Source organism: Rana temporaria, chromosome 7, assembly GCF_905171775.1.
Source record: "Rana temporaria chromosome 7, aRanTem1.1, whole genome shotgun sequence".
Taxonomy (NCBI): Eukaryota; Metazoa; Chordata; class Amphibia; order Anura; family Ranidae; genus Rana; species Rana temporaria.
In genome coordinates, this window is record NC_053495.1 from 200929951 (window position 1) to 200950047 (window position 20097).

A 20097-nucleotide genomic window follows, 5' to 3' on the forward strand; every position below is an offset into this window, starting at 1 on the left:
AAAGATATAATAAAATACTTACAAAAATGTGAGGGGTGTACTCACTTTTGTGAGATGCTGTGTGTATATATATAAAAATAATATTATAATTATTTAAAAAATTATTCTATTTAAAAAAATTAAATATTCTAAGTTCTTTAAAAACAGAGAACATAATACACGATAGGAAGGATTTTGTGTAGTTATCTCCTTTGTGCAGATGAGTTTCACTACGGCCAGCTTGGAACGCTGCATATGTACGCTTTGCTGCAGCTGCCATGTGTCAGGATGCACGCTGCACCGCTGCCAACATCCAAGGGCAGAAATCCGGAGAGCCGCATTCAATCACATCGCTAAACGGGGCATTGGTACGAGCGAACGCTTAATCCTTAATCCCGTTCAAATCTCCCTTCCCTCCTCTCCAGAGCAGAATAAATGATTGCAATTTGTGCCGTAATTACAATCTGTTTCACTGTTCTGTGTGGCAAGTCAACTGGAATAATGGATTTACTTCTACAATTCAATGCATTACAGTTTTATTACGTTGTACAAGCTTGATCTATTAGTTTTACGCACGGATTAGAAAATGTTGTGTCTGTTTTAGTTTACCGCGGATTTAGTCCATTTAGATAGAACCTGACAGATAATATAAAATTCTTTACACAAGACTGCAAGAGCAGGTGGCACAAGACATTCCCGATCCTCTGCACCTGGTCGGCCCAGGCCCCAGCTATATGGAGCCCCCCTGAATTCTGCCCCCGGATGCGGCTCCGAGACTGATCATAAATTTTCACCACCACTATTTTGCCACTAGTGCTTCTTGACAGGACCGTGGCTTGGGAGCGTGATGCTGCGTACACACGGCCGGAAATTTCCGCAAGCAAGATGTGAGCTTTTGGTTGAAAATTACGACCGTGTGTAGGCTCTATCGACAGAGCCTACACATCAGGAATTATGGGGACACTTACACAGCTTGAGGCATGGGCCCCCCGGAGCAGAGAACCGGGGGGGTGCCGCCACAAATTGAGAAGCGAGGGAGCTGCCAAAGCGGGGGGGGGGGGGCGTGAATTGAGAGGGGGGTGCCACAAATTTGGGGGTTGCCCTGGGGACCTCTGAGCCCCTTACAAAAAAAATAAAAGAGATAAATAGTATATATATATAAAAGGGGGGTAGCCATCTGGGCCCTTTAATAAAAACAAAACAAAATAAATAAATACAATTATACAAAAAAAAAGGGGGGGTTGCCATCCGGGGCCCTGGGGACCTCTGGGCCCTTTAATAAAAAGAAAAAAAAAAAAGGAAGGAAAAAAAATATATAAAATAAAATTATTTTTTTTTAATAAAAAAAAAAGGGGGGGGGGGGGGGTTGCCATCTGGGGCCCTGCGGAGCTCTGGGCCCTTTAATAAAAACAAAATTCTAATAAAAAAATACATAAAAAAATTAATAATTTATTTTTTATAAAAAAATAAAAATAAAAAAAGGGGGTTTGCCATCCAGGGGCCCTGGAGACCTCCGGGCTCCTTACAAAAAAAAGGGGTTGCCATCCGGGCCCCTGGGGACCTCCGGGCCCCTTACAGGTGTACTGCCTGTACGCCCCCATCCCCCCCCCCATCTCAATTTTTCAGATGGAAAAAATTCTGATCGTCTGTAGCAATTCGGACGCGCAAAATTCCGACGCATGCTCGGAAGCATTGAACTTCATTTTCTCGGCTCGTCGTAGTGTTGTACGTCACCGCGTTCTTGAACTTTTGTGTGACCGTGTGTATGCAAGCCAAGCTTGAGCGGAATTCCGTCTGAAAAACCATCCAAGGTTTGGGTACCCAAATGTTTGGCACATAAGGTAATGTGTATATTCTCCCGATTGAATAGATACTTTGAGGTTAGGTTTGCCCCTGGGGGTGGGTTTAGGGCTATTTTATGGTTAGGCTTAGAGCTTTGTGTGCATTTGTTCCTTTCAGAACTGCTTTTCTCCCAAAACAAGTCAATGGGAATGCATAGGATCACCTGAAACCCGGACATATTATTCAGAATGGACTGCAGTTCCCCATGTACCACAGCCACCAAGTACATAGGTGTGCACATGGGGCCCACCCCCATACATGGACATGAGTGGAGAGAGGGCTCAATCTGCTCCTCCTCCTCCCACCCTTACCCATCTGTCTGCCCACCCACACTCCAATCCCCACTGTTCTGTGCCTCGGGAAAGAGATGGGTGAGCTAGAAATCTGAAGCTCAGCAGCCAGCAGATACATGGTGGATTAAAGGTGTAAATGCCTGAGCCTCCATCCTTGGGTGAGTGAGCTTACCAACCAATGTCTGTGACTGAAGTCGTCCACCTCCCTTCCGTCTCTCTCCTACCTCTGAGTGAGTAAGTACACTAAGGTAAGGGGGGTTCCCTGTGGACTCTGATATAAAGCGGGGCTTTGGGAACCCTGATTTAAGGGGGAATGCTGGGAACTCTAAAGTAAGTGGGAGCTTTGGTGAGCGGAAACACCCTTACATCAGTCAGTGGTGGCTGGTCGTATATTTTTTTTATGGGGGCGGCAAACAATCTGCGCTCCGAGCCCACCCTTTTTTGAAGCCAATTAGAGCCTCGGGCTCTAATCATGTGCTTCTGAAAAAAAAGAAACATTGGAATCCGACACCCTGCATGTAGATTAGGTGCTGGGCGCATGAATTAAGGGGGCAGTGCCCCTGCCCCTCCCCCCATATTAACAGGCCGCCACTGATCAGAGTTCCCCTTTACGCCAGAGTCCACAGAGTTCATAAAATATTCGGGTTTGACTTAAAGAAAAGGTGGCAACCCTAACTGGGGCATGTAGAATCACTTGGCAAAGCTTTACATGTGCAAGGAGGTGTTAGAACTCCTAGGCTGAAATGGAATACAATCATGAATTATATTCTCCAGTGGAGGAGATTATGACGACCTCCGTCCATGTGATCAGGTGACAAAGCACAATTGAGAGAACAGGACAATTGGCTGACCTGACCCCGATCAAGTTACACTGACACTCAGTCTCAATCCAGTCTCAATTCAGGCTCCTTATCTTATTTTATCTTGGATTTATCAAAAAACTATTCCACAAGCCCTAACGAAGGGAAGGTCTATCTCTCAAAATGTGTTGGGTGTATTTGACAATTTGAGAGACCGGGAAAATTGTCTCACCTCATCCTGGTAGAGTTACACTGACACTCAGCTTCAGGCTTGAGACTATTGGAAATCATTGCTCAAGCCCTGACGAAGAGGAGTCCTTCCACTCGAAACGTGTTGGCTGTATTTGACAATTTGAGAGACCAGGACAATTGGCTGACCTCACCCTGTATAAATTACATTGATACTCAGGTTCAATCTAGTCTCAATTCAAGCTCTTAATCCTATTGTCATGGATATGCAATAGTCTGGCAGCTTACCTGTTTCCATCTGTCCATTAGAGGCCTGAATCTGTTCTGGTTTCCTTCTTATTTCCTCTCCTTCCTGTATGGCCCCACCCAGGCCATCCCAGGAAGTCTATATTAACTATTGCACTACAGGCCTGCAGTGCTGTTCAACAGTGTTGTTTTCTCAAGTTCCTGTCTGCAGTGTGCTACGATTACCTTCCTGTGTACCGTTTTTGGCTCGTCCCTGACTTCTCCTGTTTGCCTGTGCCCTTGACCTTTTGCCTGTCCCTTGGTTACCCTAGTCTGCCTGTTGCCCTGACCTCGGCTTACCCATCACTACCGTTGTCCTGCTTGCTGCTTCCCCTCTCTCTCTGCGGAGCGTGACCTAGGGGATCCCAGGGGTCGCAACCTGAATCCAGCTGTGGCGAAGGCCATCCTCACCACTAGAGGCTCTGGTGAACACAAAGCTGGGTCTTAGACTCTGCGCCCTGGGCGATCTTGGGTTTGCTTCCTCTCTGATCGCAGCAGTCGGCTATAGGGTTCACTACCCTGTGGTGCATCCCTGACCCCCACGGGGTGCACTTGTCACCTGGCCACACCTATTTTATCTTGAATTTATCAAAAAACTATTGTTCAAGCTAACGAAGGGAAGGTCTGTCTCTTGAAACGCGTTTGTTGTATTTGATGATTTAAGAGACCAGGAAAATTAGCTGCCCTCACCCTGATCAAGTTACGCTGACACTCAGCTTTAATCCAGCCTTAATTCAGGCTCCTTAATTTATTATATCCTGAGTTTATTGAAAACCATTGCTCAAGCCCTGACGAAGAAGAGTCCTTCCACTCAAAACGTGTTGGTTGTATTTAACAATTTGAGAGACCAGGACAATTGGCTGACCTCACCCTGATCAAGTTACGCTGACACTCAGCTTCAATCCAGCCTTAACTCAGGCTCCTTAAACTATTATATCCTGAGTTTATTGAAAACCATTGCTCAAGCCCTGACGAAGAGGAGTCCTTCCACTCGAAACGTGTTGGCTGTATTTGACAATTTGAGAGACCAGGACAATTGGCTGACCTCACCCTGGTCAAGTTACGCTGACACTCAGCTTTGGTCCAGCCTCAATTCAGGCTCCTAATACTATTTTATCATACATTTATTGAAAACCATTGCTCAAGCCCCGAAGAAGGGGAGTCCTTTCACTCGAAACGGGTTGGATGTATTTGATGTACTTGTTTAATAAATGCTTTAAATGAATTTCCAAGTGAGATGACCATTTTTACTAGGTCTTCCCAACCCCATATTCAGTATAAAGCTGGTCATGCATGGTTAGATTTTTTGTATGAACGTTCTTATGGAAATTCTGAAAAGTTGTGCATCAGAACATTCTTTCTTGCCATCATTAAAGGGTCACTGCTGAAATGACTGTTTACAGGGTATAGAGACATAAAAGTTAACTGATTCCTTTTAAAAATGATTAAAATAGATTAAATTCTATCATATAATGTGCCTGTAGTTTCACTTTCGGTTTTAAACTGGTTTCATGTTTATGTGAAGTAAAGACACCCACAGAACAAAAACAAACAAATCCAGGGCAGTGTTTTGTTTTTAAAATGAATCTGATTGGTTCTGAGGAGTTTTAGACACACAGCTTAGACCACAGTGAGAAGCTCCCATGAGTTTTTTCATAAGGAGCCAGACAACCAGGAAGTGTGGAGATCACAGCAGAATTACAGCAACTTCAAAGCAAAAACGAGCAATGAGGACATGAAACCAGTACTGCAGTAAGGTAAAGGAAGCTATTTAGCTGAAAAAAAATTCCTTTAGTGATCCTTTAAGTCAACTAATTATGTAAAAAAAGCCTTCAAAATTTCGTCCAGACCTGCTAATTGATTAGAATATTAGACCTACAGATTTCATTACACTACGTACGATTTTTTTGCCCAATAAAAAACACATTATTAGCTAGATTCACGTAGGGTGTCCTAACTTTGCGGCGGCGTAGCTTAGCGTGTTTAGGCTACGCAGCCGTAAGTTAGCGAGGCAAGTTCTTGATTTTCAAAGTACTTGCCTGCTAAGTTACGTCGGCGTAGCCTAAAGCGGGCGGGCGTAATGGCGCCTAATTCAAATTTAGCCGAGGGGGCGTGTTTTATGTTAATGGGGCTTGACCTGACGTGATTGACGTTTTTTTGGAACGCCGCATGCGCCGTCCGCCTACATTTTTCCAGTGTGCATTGCGGCTAAGTACGCCGCACGGGCCTATTGATTTCGACGTGGACGAAAACGTAGGCACATAGAGGCCTACGGGTAACTGACTGCGTTTTGTACCATTTTGAACTTTTAAGAATTTTAATAAATAAATAAACAACCCAAATCCCTATTCACGACTTACGCAAACGACGTAAAATTTTTGAATTTCGAAGCAGGAACGGCGGCCATACTTAACATTGACTATGCCTCCTAGGGGCAGCTTTATCTTTAGGCGGCCTATCTCTTACGGAAACCACGTAAAATTTACTGCGACGGGCGGACGTACGTTTGTGAATAGGCGTATCTAGTGATTTACATATTCTACGTCGACCGCAATGGAAGCGCCACCTAGCGGCCAGCCTAAATATTGCATCCTAAGATAGGACGGCGCAAGCCGTCCTATCTTAGATAGGTTTAAGTGTATCTCTGTTTGAGAATACACTTAAACTTAGGTGGGCGTAGATTCCGAGTTAGGTCGGCGTATCTACTGATACGCCGACCTAACTCTACCTGAATCTAGCTATACCAGTTCGAATTCTTATAGTTTGAGGAAAAAGTTCAATCTTCCTACTTCAAATTTTCTTGCAGCTACAGTCCAAAAAACAAAGAAAAGTTGATTTGATACCACTAACCATCAGAAAATCGAATGAGCATTCTGAAAACAAAATGTTCCTGGTGCCAACATGGCAGCACACCTGTGTTCTATAGATTGGTGCCAGGAAAAGAAATACGGTAAGTAATCAATACAATTTTACGTTTTCCTGGCACCAATTCATGGCAGCACACAGGTGTGCTGCTATGGATTGGCGTCAGCAAAAGAAAATTTTGGTAAGTAATTGATACAATTTTCTGTTTTCCTGGCCCAAATCCATGGCAGCACACAGGTATGCAGCCAGGGATTGGCACCAGGAGAGAAAATTATGGTAAGTAATTGATACAGTTTTCCACTTTCCTGGTGCCAATCCAAGGCACCACACAGGTATGCTGCTATGGATTGGCACCAGCGAAGGAAAATTTTGGTAAGTAATTGATACAATTTTTTGTTTTCCTGGCACCAATATATGGCAGCATACAGGTATGCAACCAGGTATTGGCGCCAGTAAGGGAAAATTTTGGTAAGTAACGAATACAATTTTCCAGTTTCCTGGCCCCAATCCATGGCAGCCCACAGGTATGCTGCTATGGATTGGTGCCAGCAAATGAAAATTATGGTAAGTAATTGATACAATTTTCAGTTTCCTGGCCCCAATCCATGGCAGCACACAGGTATGCTGCTATGGACTGGCGCCAGCAAATGAAAATTATGGTAAGTAATTGATCCAATTTTCAGTTTTCCTGGCCCCGATCTATGGAAGCACATAGGTATGTATCCAGGGATTGGCCCCAGGAAAGGAAAATTATGGTAAGTAACTGATACAATTTTCTACTTTCCTGGCCCCAATCCATGGCAACACACAGGTATGCAGCCAGGGATTGGCACCAGGAAAGGAAAATTACGGTACGTAACTAATACGATTTTCCACTTTCCTGGCACAGATTCATGAAAGCACACAGGTATGCTTCTGTTGATTGGTGCCAGCAAAGGAAAATTTTGGTAAGTAATTATAGAAATATTCTGTTTTCCTGGCCCCAATCCATGGCATCACACAGGTATGCAACCAGGTATTGGCACCAGGAAAGGAAAATTATGGCAACTAATTGATAACATTTTCTGTTTTCCTGGCACCAATCCTTGGCAGCACACAGGTATTCAGTCAGGGATAAGAACCAGGAAAGTAAAATTTTGAAAAGTAATTGACACCATTTTCAGTTTTTCTGGCCCCAATACATGGCAGCACACAGGTACGCAGCCAGGGATTGGCACCAGGAAAGGAAAATTACGGTAAGTAACTGATACAATTTTCTACTTTCCTGGCACCGATCCACACAGGTATGCAGCCAGTGATTGGGACCAGGAAATTGTGGTAAGTTATTAATTTCCATTTTTTTCAGTTTTTTTTATTAATAATATCATTATTACTTTTATTACTATCATTATATTAACTTTTATTATTAATAAAGTTATTATTACTATTGTTGTTATTAATAATGTTAATTAAATCATTATTACTTTTATTACTATCATTATCATTATTATTATTAAGTTTTCTATTATTGTTATTATTACTTTTCTTCTCCTTCTTCTTCTCTCACTGTGACCAAGCGGTTAAAAACAGCTCTCTGTCTCTACTAATGATAGGGAGTTATCTACTCTTGATCATGTGACCACTGTGACAGCCAATCACGGCAATCACATATTTGGCCAGTCCTTTCTAAACCCCCCCCCCCCCCCCCGCCTAAAACAAACACCCTGTTAAAGGGATGACAGGGCTGAGTGGGAAGAGATAACATTATTACTTTTCTTCTTGTCTTTATTATTATTATTATTATTGTAAATAATAATAATAATAATAATAATATTAATATTATTATTATCATTATTATATGAATATTATTATTATTACTTTTATTATTTTTATTAATAATGTTACAATTATTATTATTATTATTATTATTATTATTATTATTATTATTATTATTAATAATAATAATAATAATAACAATAAAAAGAATAATATCATTATTGTTGTTATAAATTGTATAACTTTTATTATTATTACTTTTAATATTATTACTCTTATTATCACTTTTTCTATTATTGTTATTGTGAGTATTATTATTTTCCTTCTTCATAATAATAATAATAATAATAATAATAATAATAATAATAATAATAATAATATCAATATTGCTGTTATTATTATTATTGTACTAATGTTGTTATTATTTCATACTTTCATTACTATCATTATTATTACTTTTACTATTATTATTATTATTACTTTTCTTCTTCTTTTTCATAAAAATAATAATAATAAAAATAATAATATCATCATTGTTGTTGTTAATAATTGTATTATTATAAAATGTTGTTATTGATTTTATTGTTACCATTATTATTGTTATTAGTATTATTATTACTTTACTATTATTGTTACTTTTCTTATTATTATGATTATTAATAATAATATTAATAATAATTATAATGTTTTTTTTATCATTATTGGTATTAATTGTATTAATATCACATTTTCGTATTACTCTGATTGTTATTATTATTATTATTACTTTTCTTCATAATAATAATAATAATAATATTAATAATATAATAATAATGGTTTTATTATCATTATTGTTGGTATTAATTGTTAATATTCAATTTTCTTATTAATGCTAGTATTACCATTATTATTGTTATTAGTTTTATTATTACTTGTAATCAAGTGAAACCCACCCACCTGGGTGGAGAGAAAGTGCCGCTAGCCCAAAATATGATTCATTTGAAAAATTGCTCTCAAGGGCCTATAGGCATCTAGGAAAAAAATGGACTGATTAAAATAGATCAAAAACCAAGTTACTCTCAAACCAAGGTTTTACTGTACATCAACAAAAAGTTCTTTATTATGTACAAATATATGGGGGGGGGGGGGGGAACACATGAATTCATGTGTTTTATTTATATATTTGTACATAATAAAGAACTTTTTGTTGATATACAGTAAAACCTTGGTTTGAGAGTAACTTGGTTTGAGAGCGTTTTGCAAGACAAGCAAAATGGTTTAATACATTTTGCCTTGATATACAAGCAATGTCTTGATATACAAGTAGGGTCATGTCACAAGTGAGTATAAAAAAGAAGAGAGGAGCCTCTAAGTGTAGCAATATGGTTACATTTAAAGAAGGTACAACAATTAGCAACTTATTGCTACACTTAGAGGTGCCTCTCTTCTCTTTTATACCCTGTAAAAAAATGCTTTGATATACAAGTGCTTTGGATTACAAGCATGTTTCTGGAACGAGAAAGGTTTTACTGTATTCTATTCAGCCCAATTTTTTTTCTAGCTGCCTATAGGCCTTTGGGAGCAATTATTCAAATTAAGTATTATTATTACTTTTACTGTTATTATGATTATTACTATTATTATTACTTTTTTTTCATAATAATAATAATAATGATATAATAATAATAGTTTTATTATCATTATTGTTGTTACTTTTTGTATTATTATTGTTATTAGTGTTATTACTCTTAATGATATTACTTTTATTCTTTTTCTTTTTTTTTTTCTTATAAATATTATTATTACTATTACTGGTATTACTTTTATTCTTTTTCTTTTTATTATTATTATTATTATTATTATTATTATTATTATTTTTTACCACTTCATACTCCACCAAAAAGAAACACGAGACTTGCTCACGTTTTAGTTGCTTATAGCGTCTCTACCACGGTTTCGCATCATGTGTGGTTTTCCCTTTTTTTAATATGAATTCTTAATTATTATGATTATTATTATTACTATTATTGGTATTACTTTTATTCTTCTTCATATTATTATTACGATTATTATGATTATTATTATTACTATTACTGGTATTACTTTTATTATTTTTCTTTTATTATTATAAATTATTATAAATATTATTATTACTATTACTGGTATTACTTGTATTCTTTTTCTTTTTTTTATTATGATTATTATTATTACTATTATTGTTTTTTTCTTTTATTCTTCTTCTTCCTATTATTAAGAATATTATGATGATTATTATTACTATTATTGGTATTACTTTTATTCTTCTTCTTCTTATTATTATTAAGATTATTGGGCCAGATACACATACATTTGCGGCCGTGTAACGTAACCCGTTTAAGTTACACCGCCGCAAGTTTCCAGTTTTAGTGCCCGATCCACAAAGCACTTACCTGGAAACTTGCGGCGGTGTATCGTAAATACGTCCGGCGCAAGGCGGGCCAATTCAAGTGGGCGTGTGCCATTTAAATTAGGCGCCCTCCCGCGCCGGACCTACTGCGCATGCTCCGTTTCGCAATTCCCGTCGTGCTTTGCGCGCAGTGACGTAATTTTTTCGAACGGCAACGCGCGTAGCGTAATTCCGTATTCCCGGACGGCTTACGCAAACGACGTTCACTTTTAAATTTCGACGCGGGAACGACGGCCATACTTTATACAGTAATACGATTGCTGTGTAAAGTTAAGGCACCAAAAACGACGACTAACTTTACGACGGGAAACTAGACTAGCGGCGACGTAGCGAACGCGAAAATCCGTCGTGGAATATTATGATGATTATTATTACTATTATTGGTATTACTTTTATTCTTCTTCTTCTTATTATTATTAAGATTTAATTATTACTATTATGATTTTTTTAATTTTTTATTAACTAAGGCAGCCGATGCCGCTATTGGAAATCTCACGGCCAGGACAGCGGCTGATCCAGATTGTGGCATATGTCGCCGTCGATGATAATAAAATGGAGAACGCAGTTTTAAAATAAAAAGAATAAAAAAAAAAAAAAAAAACTTAAAACGGAAGGAAAGGTTAATATATTCTAAATAGACATTATGTATAGAATGTCATATCTGTCAGCTTTGATTACGGCGCTGTGCTCAGCGAGGAGGATTTGATCTCTCTTGCCACTGTCCTAGCATATCCGAGTCATAGACAGCCAGCAGCGACCAGCCATCCACCACAGGCTGGCACCGAATGTACCCGAGTGAAAAGGCAGCCGCAAGAACCATCTGTTACAGATTCCTAGCGGAGCCAAGATGTTCAGTGAAGTGCACGGCATCCTCGCTCGCCGGCCCCGTCTCCTGCGCAACTTATTAGTGTTACAAGTGAAATTATCTCCTGCAAACAGTGGGGGAGCCATAATCCTTATGGAGCGAACGACTTCCACCGGCTGATCCGGACTTCTTTTGTTCGACTTACAGAAAAGGAGCACTTGTAAATTTAATTACAACCTTCGAGGGGGATATAACGAATGTTTTATTAAGCGCCGGAATCTCTCGAGCCGCGGTTTGATGTGCGATTTTGTGTTACGCTGCGGCGGCGGCGGGAGCTTACACTGTCTTGTCGTGTCCGTTTTCCTTCTCTTTATGTAAAAAATAAATAAATGTGGACGTTTCCGGAGTCACACTGGCCTGACCATGAAATGTGGAGAACACCGACCTGACCATGAAATGTGGAGGACACCGGCCTGACCATGAAATGTGGAGGACACCGGCCTGACCATGAAATGTGGAGAACACGGGCCTGACCATGAAATGTGGAGAACACCAGCCTGACCATGAAATGTGGAGAACACCGGCCTGACCATGAAATGTAGAGAACACGGCCTGACCATGAAATGTGGAGAACACCGGCCTGACCATGAAATGTAGAGAACACGGCCTGACCATGAAATGTGGAGGACACCGGCCTGACCATGAAATGTGGAGAACACCAGCCTGACCATGAAATGTGGAGAACATGGTTCTGACCATGAAATGTGGAGAACACCGGCCTGACCATGAAATGTAGAGAACACGGCCTGACCATGAAATGTGGAGGACACCGGCCTGACCGTACAGGCAACAGACATAACACACATGGATGAGATGGCGCTTGCAAAAAGCTCAGTACAGTGGAACCTCGGATTGCGAGTTACGCGGTTAACGTTTTTTTTCCGCAATATGAGCATTTTTTTTCCTGACTTGGTTCGCGAGCGTCGTCTCTCAAAACGAGCGGGATTCAAGCCGCATCGGTGTGCAGTACCGCGTTTGGCCAGAGGTGCGGGGGCGTCGGAGCCGATCAGAGTCGTTTGGAAATACTCGTAAAAACGCGGAAATACTCCATTCCCGAGCCTTTCCGTGGTTTTCTGGGCCAGATTCAGATACATTTACGTTGCTCCGCGGCAGCGCAACGTATCTGATTTACGTTACACCGCCGCAGGTTTACAGCGTAAGTGCCTGATTCACAAACTCTTACCTGTAAACTTGCGGCGGTGTAACGTAAATGCGCTCGGCGCAAGCCCGCCTAATTCAAATGGGGCGGGCACCATTTAAATTAGGCGCGTTCCCGCGCCGAACGTACTGCGCGTGCTCCGTCGGGTAAATTACCCGACGTGCATTGCGCTAAATGACGTCGCACGGATGTGTTTTTGTTTAGAGACGTTAACGTAAATGGCGTCCAGCGCCATTTACGGACGACTTACGGAAGCTACGTGATTTTTTAAATTTCGACGCGGGAACGACGGCCATACTTAACATGGCTTAGAACACCTAGGGCTCAGCCCTAATTTTACGCGGCGTATCTCGACGGAGACGGCGTAAGGTTAGATCGACGGGCAGCGCGGACGTTTGGGAATTGGCGTAACTAGTCATTTGCATATTCTACGCCGACCGTAATGGAATCGCCACCTAGCGGCCGGCCTAGAATTGCAGCCTAAGATCCGACGGTGTAATTCACTTACACCTGTCGGATCTTAGGGCTATCTATGCGTAACTGATTCTATGAATCAGGCGCATGGTTACGACGGGCGGATCACAGAGATACGACGGCGTATCAGGAGATACGCCGTCGTATCTCTTTTGTGAATCTGGCCCTCTGAGTTCAATGGAATAGGATGAAGTTCTGGGCAGCCGCACTCCAAAAAGGTTTTTGCCTTTTATTCAAAAAATGAAATCAAAAATACCTGCCACGGCTGAACGGACAGAAGAGTTGACGCGTTTCACCAGTGCTTAGTCAGAGCTACTGAGTTCTCTGAGTTCAGCCGAGCTGTCCTCGAGCCTTTTTCGAGTGTTTCCGGTGCCCCCCCCCACCTCTGGCCACATGCGGTATTGCATGCCATAGAAGTCAATGCGGAACAAATTATTATTTTTCTGATTACGAGCATTATTCTCCTGGAATGGATTATGCTTGTAATCCGGAGTTCCACTGTATAAGCCCACAAGTCTGTTGTGTATTATGGGGAATGGGAATGAGCAGTATATACTCGAGTATGAGCCGACCCGAATATAAGCCGAGGCACCTAATTTTACCACCAAAAAACTGGGAAAACGTATTGACTCGAGTATAAGCCTAGGGTGTCCATCTGCATGCCTCACTGTGCCTCACTGTGTCCATGTGCATGCCTCACTGTGTCCATGCCTCACTGTGTCCATGTGCATGCCTCACTGTGCCCATGCCTCACTGTGTCCATGTGCATGCCTCACTGTGCCCATGCCTCACTGTGTCCATGTGCATGCCTCACTGTGCCCATGCCTCACTGTGTCCATGTGCATGCCTCACTGTGTCCATGCCTCACTGTGCCCATGCCTCACTATGCCCATGCCTCACTGTGTCCATGACTAGACTGACGTTTAACATTGGAGTCTATGGAAGCGGCTCCCAGCTTTGAAAAATCGGTGCTCCACAGCTTTAGGTCCCCCAGACAACAAACTTTGCACACTTGTAGTGGAGAAATGGGGCTACATGTGTGTCAACTTCCGGGGTCCAGGGGACCTACCACCAGCCAGTACCGGATCCCCAAATTCACTGGAGAAATTACCTTTTAATATGAGAGTCTATAAAAGGGGTGCCCTGCTTTGAAAAATCGGTGCTCCCCGGTCGTAGGTCCTCCGGACAACAAACTTTGCACACTTGTAGAGGAAGAGTGGGGCTACATGTGTGCCAAGTAGACCAGTACTGGGTCCCCAAAGTATGGGAGATCAGGCGCAAAAAGGTGATTCGAGTATAAGCCGAGGGGGGCATTTTCAGCACAAAAAAATGTGCTGAAAAACTCGGCTTATACTCGAGTATATACAGTAATTACTGGAGCACATAACACCCAACTAATCACCAGCGCCCCCAACAATCGATTCTGCTCTCATCTCCTGAGTGATAGCCAAATCCACTTATCAACTATTTGCGGGCTCAAGGGGGAGCTGCTTTGGGCCCCACAACAATGACTGCGCTCGGAGCAGCCTCCCCTTTTGCCCTGCCTTAGTAAGTAGGTATATTACCTTACTCATCACCCCCTCGAGCAGTGCTTCTCAACTAGGGTGACCACATTTCCAAACTACCATTCAGGGACACCCCCTTCCCAAAAATCAGCTTGTGCTTTAACGAATCACAGCACAGTGATTGGACACAAGAGGCGGGATTTATGATTTCTCCAATCACAAGCAGGGGGCAGGGACTGTGCTCCTCCAGGCATTCCCGGCCAGGACAAGTACTGTCAGTACTCATATGGTACATTTTAGGATGTACCCCTCTTTCTCTTTGTTTTCCTCTTTTTCCCTTTTATCTCTCGCTATCCTAACTTCTTGTTTTTCCCCCATCTCTCTCTAGCCGTCTTTCTTGTTTTTTCTCTTATTCTTTCTCTCCCTTTTTCTTTCTTCCTCCCCCTCTTTTCCTCTCCCTTCTATGTATTCTCTATTTTAATTCCTTCTCTTACTCCTTGGTGGAGGGGAAATGGGATGAGTGGCAATGCTGGGGGGGGGGGGGGGGGGGGTTCTGATCAGCCAACTTAGAGTAAGGTGACCAGATTTTTTAAATGAAATCCGGGGACATATTTTTTCTTTACTAGTAATGGGAACAATCAGCGACTCTCTGCCCGTCGCCGCCCGCCTCACAGCCTCTCAAGTCTTACTCTTCGGGCCCCCGGCTACTACTGGATGGGGAGCGGAGGAAGATCACTCGGCCAGGGAAGGCAAGGAGATAGGCAGGTGGCTGGCCAGGATTTGAGCCAAGGCAGAAGAACATGCGAGCGAAGCTGAATGGGCATGCGCCCGAAACTGAAGAAATATTCCCTCCGCTCCGACCAGCACATGATCATCAGAAAGGGGCACAGATAATGGGAAAATACAACCCCCCTTATGCTAGTAGGCACGGCGGAGCGGGGGGGTGTAATTCTAATTTTGTTATTTTAATTCTACACTGACTGTCTTTGAAAATTGCCCCTGCCCCCTATTAAATCAAATCTGGGGACAAAACCAGTGACAGGCTTGGTCCGGGGACAGACTTGGTCCGGGGACAGTGTGCTCAATCAGGGGACTGTCCCCTGAAACTGGGGATGTCTGGTCACCCTAACTTAGATGCTCTTGATCAAGATCATCTGCTGATCTGAGAACTGTAGTGTGGACTTTTAATGGCAACTATAATCACAGGTAGTGTTACTCACTGTGTCTCCGACTTTGTGGTGTCTCGTAGCAGTGACACCTATGCTGAAATCAGGAGATAGGGTCTCCTCCAGCCCCTCCCACCTCACAATCCTCACCAGTCAGCTGAGCTCTAGTCTCTGCCCCCCAGCCATGCCGTGAACTAAATGGGCGGCTGTGAAGAGGCTGAGTGGGCGGCCGTGGGCTCCAGGAACAGCCCAGCTGGGTGGCCACAGGCTCCAGAGACAGCCCTGCTGAGCAGCTGCAAGAAGGCTGGGAGAGTGGTGCGGGCTTCAGGAACAGCCCAGGATCTGGTGACCCCTGGCCAGAGCTTTTTTTCTCAGAAAATAGGTGCAGGAACTCAACCACGACCCGTTCAGATTTCACAAACAGTAGGAGGGTCTTAAAGGGGCATTAAATACCAGAATTGCATTACACACAGAGTGCAGAGTTTAGGGAGTTACAAAGCTGTCACTTGTAAACAAAGAAACCAGACTTCTGTGTTTACAAGTGATTGTGGTGAGCAGGCACCAAAGGGTCTGAGCCAAAGGTGGTGGAACTGAGTTCCCCCAAGTTCCCCCTGAAAAAAAGCCCTTCCCCTGGCAAATCATCATTTGACTCCCGACCCCCAGGTTGAGAACCACTGCCCTAGAGCTTAGAGTAGGGTGACCAGATATCCCCGGTTTCAGGGGACAGTCCCCGGATTGAGGACACTGTCCCTGGACCAAATCTGTCCCTGGGTTTGTCCCCGGATTGGATTTGAACAGGGGCTGGGGCAATTTCAAAGACAGTCACTGCAGAATAAAAAAAAATTCTGAATTACACACCCCCGCTCCTACTAGCTTAGGGGGGTGTTTTTTTTTTCCATTATCTGTGCCCCTTTCTGATGATCATGTGCTGGTCGGAGCGGAGGGAATATTTCTTCAGTTTCAATGGCATGCAGGGCCGGTGCAAGGATTTTTGCCAACTCCGTCGAAGGTGCATTTGCCGCCCCCCCCAGCACGGACGCACAGCACCGCATAGCGCCGCAAAAACGACAGTAAAGTGCCGCTAAAATAGCAGCGCTTTACTGCCGACGGCGCAACGCCCCAGTGTGCTGCTGCGCTGCCTGGCTTTGGGGTTCCCCTAATTGCAAGTCTCCTCTCTGTCTTGTCCTCCACAGAAACCTCACCTCATTTTACATTACACAGCACCCTGCACCTCTGGACCCCTTTTGCATCATACTTTTGCATCTGGACCCCTTTACAGTACACAGCACCGCACCTCTGGACCCCTTTTACATTACACAGCACCGCACCTCTGGACCCCTTTAGATTACACAGCACCGCACCTCTGGACCCCTTTACATTACACATCACCGCACCTCTGGACCCCTTTTACATTATACAGCACCCTGCACCTCTGGACCCCTTTTACATTACACAGCACCTTGCATCTCTGGACCCCTTTTACAGCAGAACGGACAGAAGAGTTGACGCGTTTCACCAGTGCTTAGTCATAGCTACTGAGTTCTCTAAGTTCAGCCGAGCTGTCCTCGAGCCTTTTTCGAGTGTTTCCGGTGCCCCTCCTACCTCTGGCCACATGCGGTATTGCATGCCATAGAAGTCAATGCGGAACAAATTATTATTTTTCTGATTACGAGCATTATTCTCCTGGAATGGATTATGCTTGTAATCCGGAGTTCCACTGTATAAGCCTATAAGTCTGTTGTGTATCATGGGGAATGGGAATGAGCAGTATATACTCGAGTATGAGCCGACCCGAATATAAGCCGAGGCACCTAATTTTACCACAAAAAAACTGGGAAAACGTATTGACTCGAGTATATGCCTAGGGTGTCCATCTGCATGCCTCACTGTGCCTCACTGTGTCCATGTGCATGCCTCACTGTGCCCATGCCTCACTGTGCCCATGCCTCACTGTGCCCATACCTCACTATGCCCATGCCTCACTGTGTCCATGCCTCACTGTGCCCATGCCTCACTGTGCCCATGCCTCACTGTGTCCATGCCTCACTGTGCCCATACCTCACTATGCCCATGCCTCACTGTGTCCATGCCTCACTGTGTCCATGCCTCACTGTGCCCATGCCTCACTGTGCTCATGCCTCACTGTGTCCATGACTAGACTGACGTTTAACATTGGAGTCTATGGAAGGGGCTCCCAGCTTTGAAAAATCGGTGCTCCCCAGCTTTAGGTCCCCCAGACAACAAACTTTGCACACTTGTAGTGGAGAAATGGGGCTACATGTGTGTCAACTTCCGGGGTCCAGGGGACTTACCACCAGCCAGTACCGGATCCCCAAATTCACTGGAGAAATTACCTTTTAATATGAGAGTCTATAAAAGGGGTGCCCTGCTTTGAAAAATCGGTGCTCCCCGGCCGTAGGTCCTCCGGACAACAAACTTTGCACACTTGTAGAGGAAGAGTGGGGCTACATGTGTGCCAAGTAGACCAGTACTGGGTCCCCAAAGTATGGGAGATCAGGCGCAAAAAGGTGATTCGAGTATAAGCCGAGGGGGGCATTTTCAGCACAAAAAAATGTGCTGAAAAACTCGGCTTATACTCGAGTATATACAGTAATTACTGGAGCACATAACACCCAACTAATCACCAGCGCCCCCAACAATCGATTCTGCTCTCATCTCCTGAGTGATAGCCAAATCCACTTATCAACTATTTGCGGGCTCAAGGGGGAGCTGCTTTGGGCCCCACAACAATGACTGCGCTCGGAGCAGCCTCCCCTTTTGCCCTGCCTTAGTAAGTAGGTATATTACCTTACACAGCACCGCACCTCTGGACCCCTTTACATTACACAGAACCGCACCTCTGGACCCCTTTTGCATTATACAGCACCGCACCTCTGAACCCCTTTTGCATTATACAGCACCGCACCTCTGGACCCCTTTTACATTAAACAGCACTCCACCTCTGGACCCCTTTTGCATTTAACAGCACCCTGCACCTCTGGATCCCTTTACATTACACAGCACCGCACCTCTGGACCCCTTTTACATTAAACAGCACTCCACCTCTGGACCCCTTTTGCATTTAACAGCACCCTGCACCTCTGGACCCCTTTTACATTAAACAGCACCGCACCTCTGGACCCCTTTACATTACACAGCACCGCACCTCTGGACCAATTTTACATTACACAGCAACGCTCTGCCCCCCTAGACCCCTTTAGATTTACACAGACACCCCCCACAGCTCTGTCCCTTCCTACATTAATCATGCAGATGGAAAGACAGTGAGCAGCGCTGAACAGAGGCCAATCACCTGCTGGTTTACTTACGTTAGCTTCAACAGGTGAGAGCTCTCTACTCAGCACTGCTCACTGTCTCTCTCCCCTGCTTACCCTGGTCCCTGCTGAATGCTTCAGATGTAGTAAACGAAATTTGGCGCCGCTGTGCTGTAAGCGTCATTTCCCATACGGACAATCACCACAGAGGCACAGCGCCTCCCACTCCACCGCCCGCCAATCGTGCACAAACGAGCCTAGAAAAAAAAAGTTTCCCCGCCGGGTGGGCGGGGAAACGTTTTTTTTTCTAGGCTTGTTTGTGCGCGATTGGCGGGCGGCGCTGTGCCTATGTGGTGATTGGCCGTATGGGAAATTATGCTGTGTTTACAGCACGGCGGCCGGGAGACAGACCACCAGGCGAAAAAAACAGACAGGAGCCCAAGTGAAGTGCCGTTCCGCTGCGGCACCGCCAGGGCTATAGTGCGGGAGGCGGCCGCAGCCGTAGGACGGGTTTTAGTTTGAGCAGGGAGCTTTTTTTGGCCCCCCTCCCCCAGGGCCAGCGCTGGCGCCGTAAGGCAAGTGCCCATGTTGCCTTGCGCTACCGCCGGCTCTGGGTGCATGCTCATTCAGCTCCTCTCGCATGTTCTTCTGCCTTGGCTCAAGTCCCGGCCAGCCGCCTGCCTGCTTATCTCCTTGCCTTCCCTGGTGGAGTGATCTTCCTCCGCTTCCCATCCAGTAGTAGCCGCGGCCCGGAGAGTAAAGCCGCGTACACACGGGCCAGAATCTCGTCAGGAAAAAACCCTTGTTTTTCCTGACGAGATTCTTGGCAAGAATATCTTGCCGCCCGAGTGTACGGACACTCCGGTTCTTTTGAAAGGCAAGAACGCAGTGACATCATCACGTACTACGAGCATGCGCTCGTCACATTCAATGCCGTCGCCGCCATCTTGCTGCACCCTACCTATGCCTAGGAAGCTACCGCACGTGCGTCAAAGTCATTTCAAGCATGCGCTCGTTTCCACGGCGACAGGAAAGTATACAAACTCAGGTTTCTCGGCAGGAAATCGCTGCCGAGAATCACGACGAGAAAATAGAGAGCAGGTTCTCTATTTTTCTCGTCAAGATTTTAGGCAGTTTTCTTGACGAGAAACCTGAAAGCCTCGTACACACGCTCGGTGTACTCGGCAAGAAAGCTCTGCCAGCAGTTTTCTTGCTGGTTC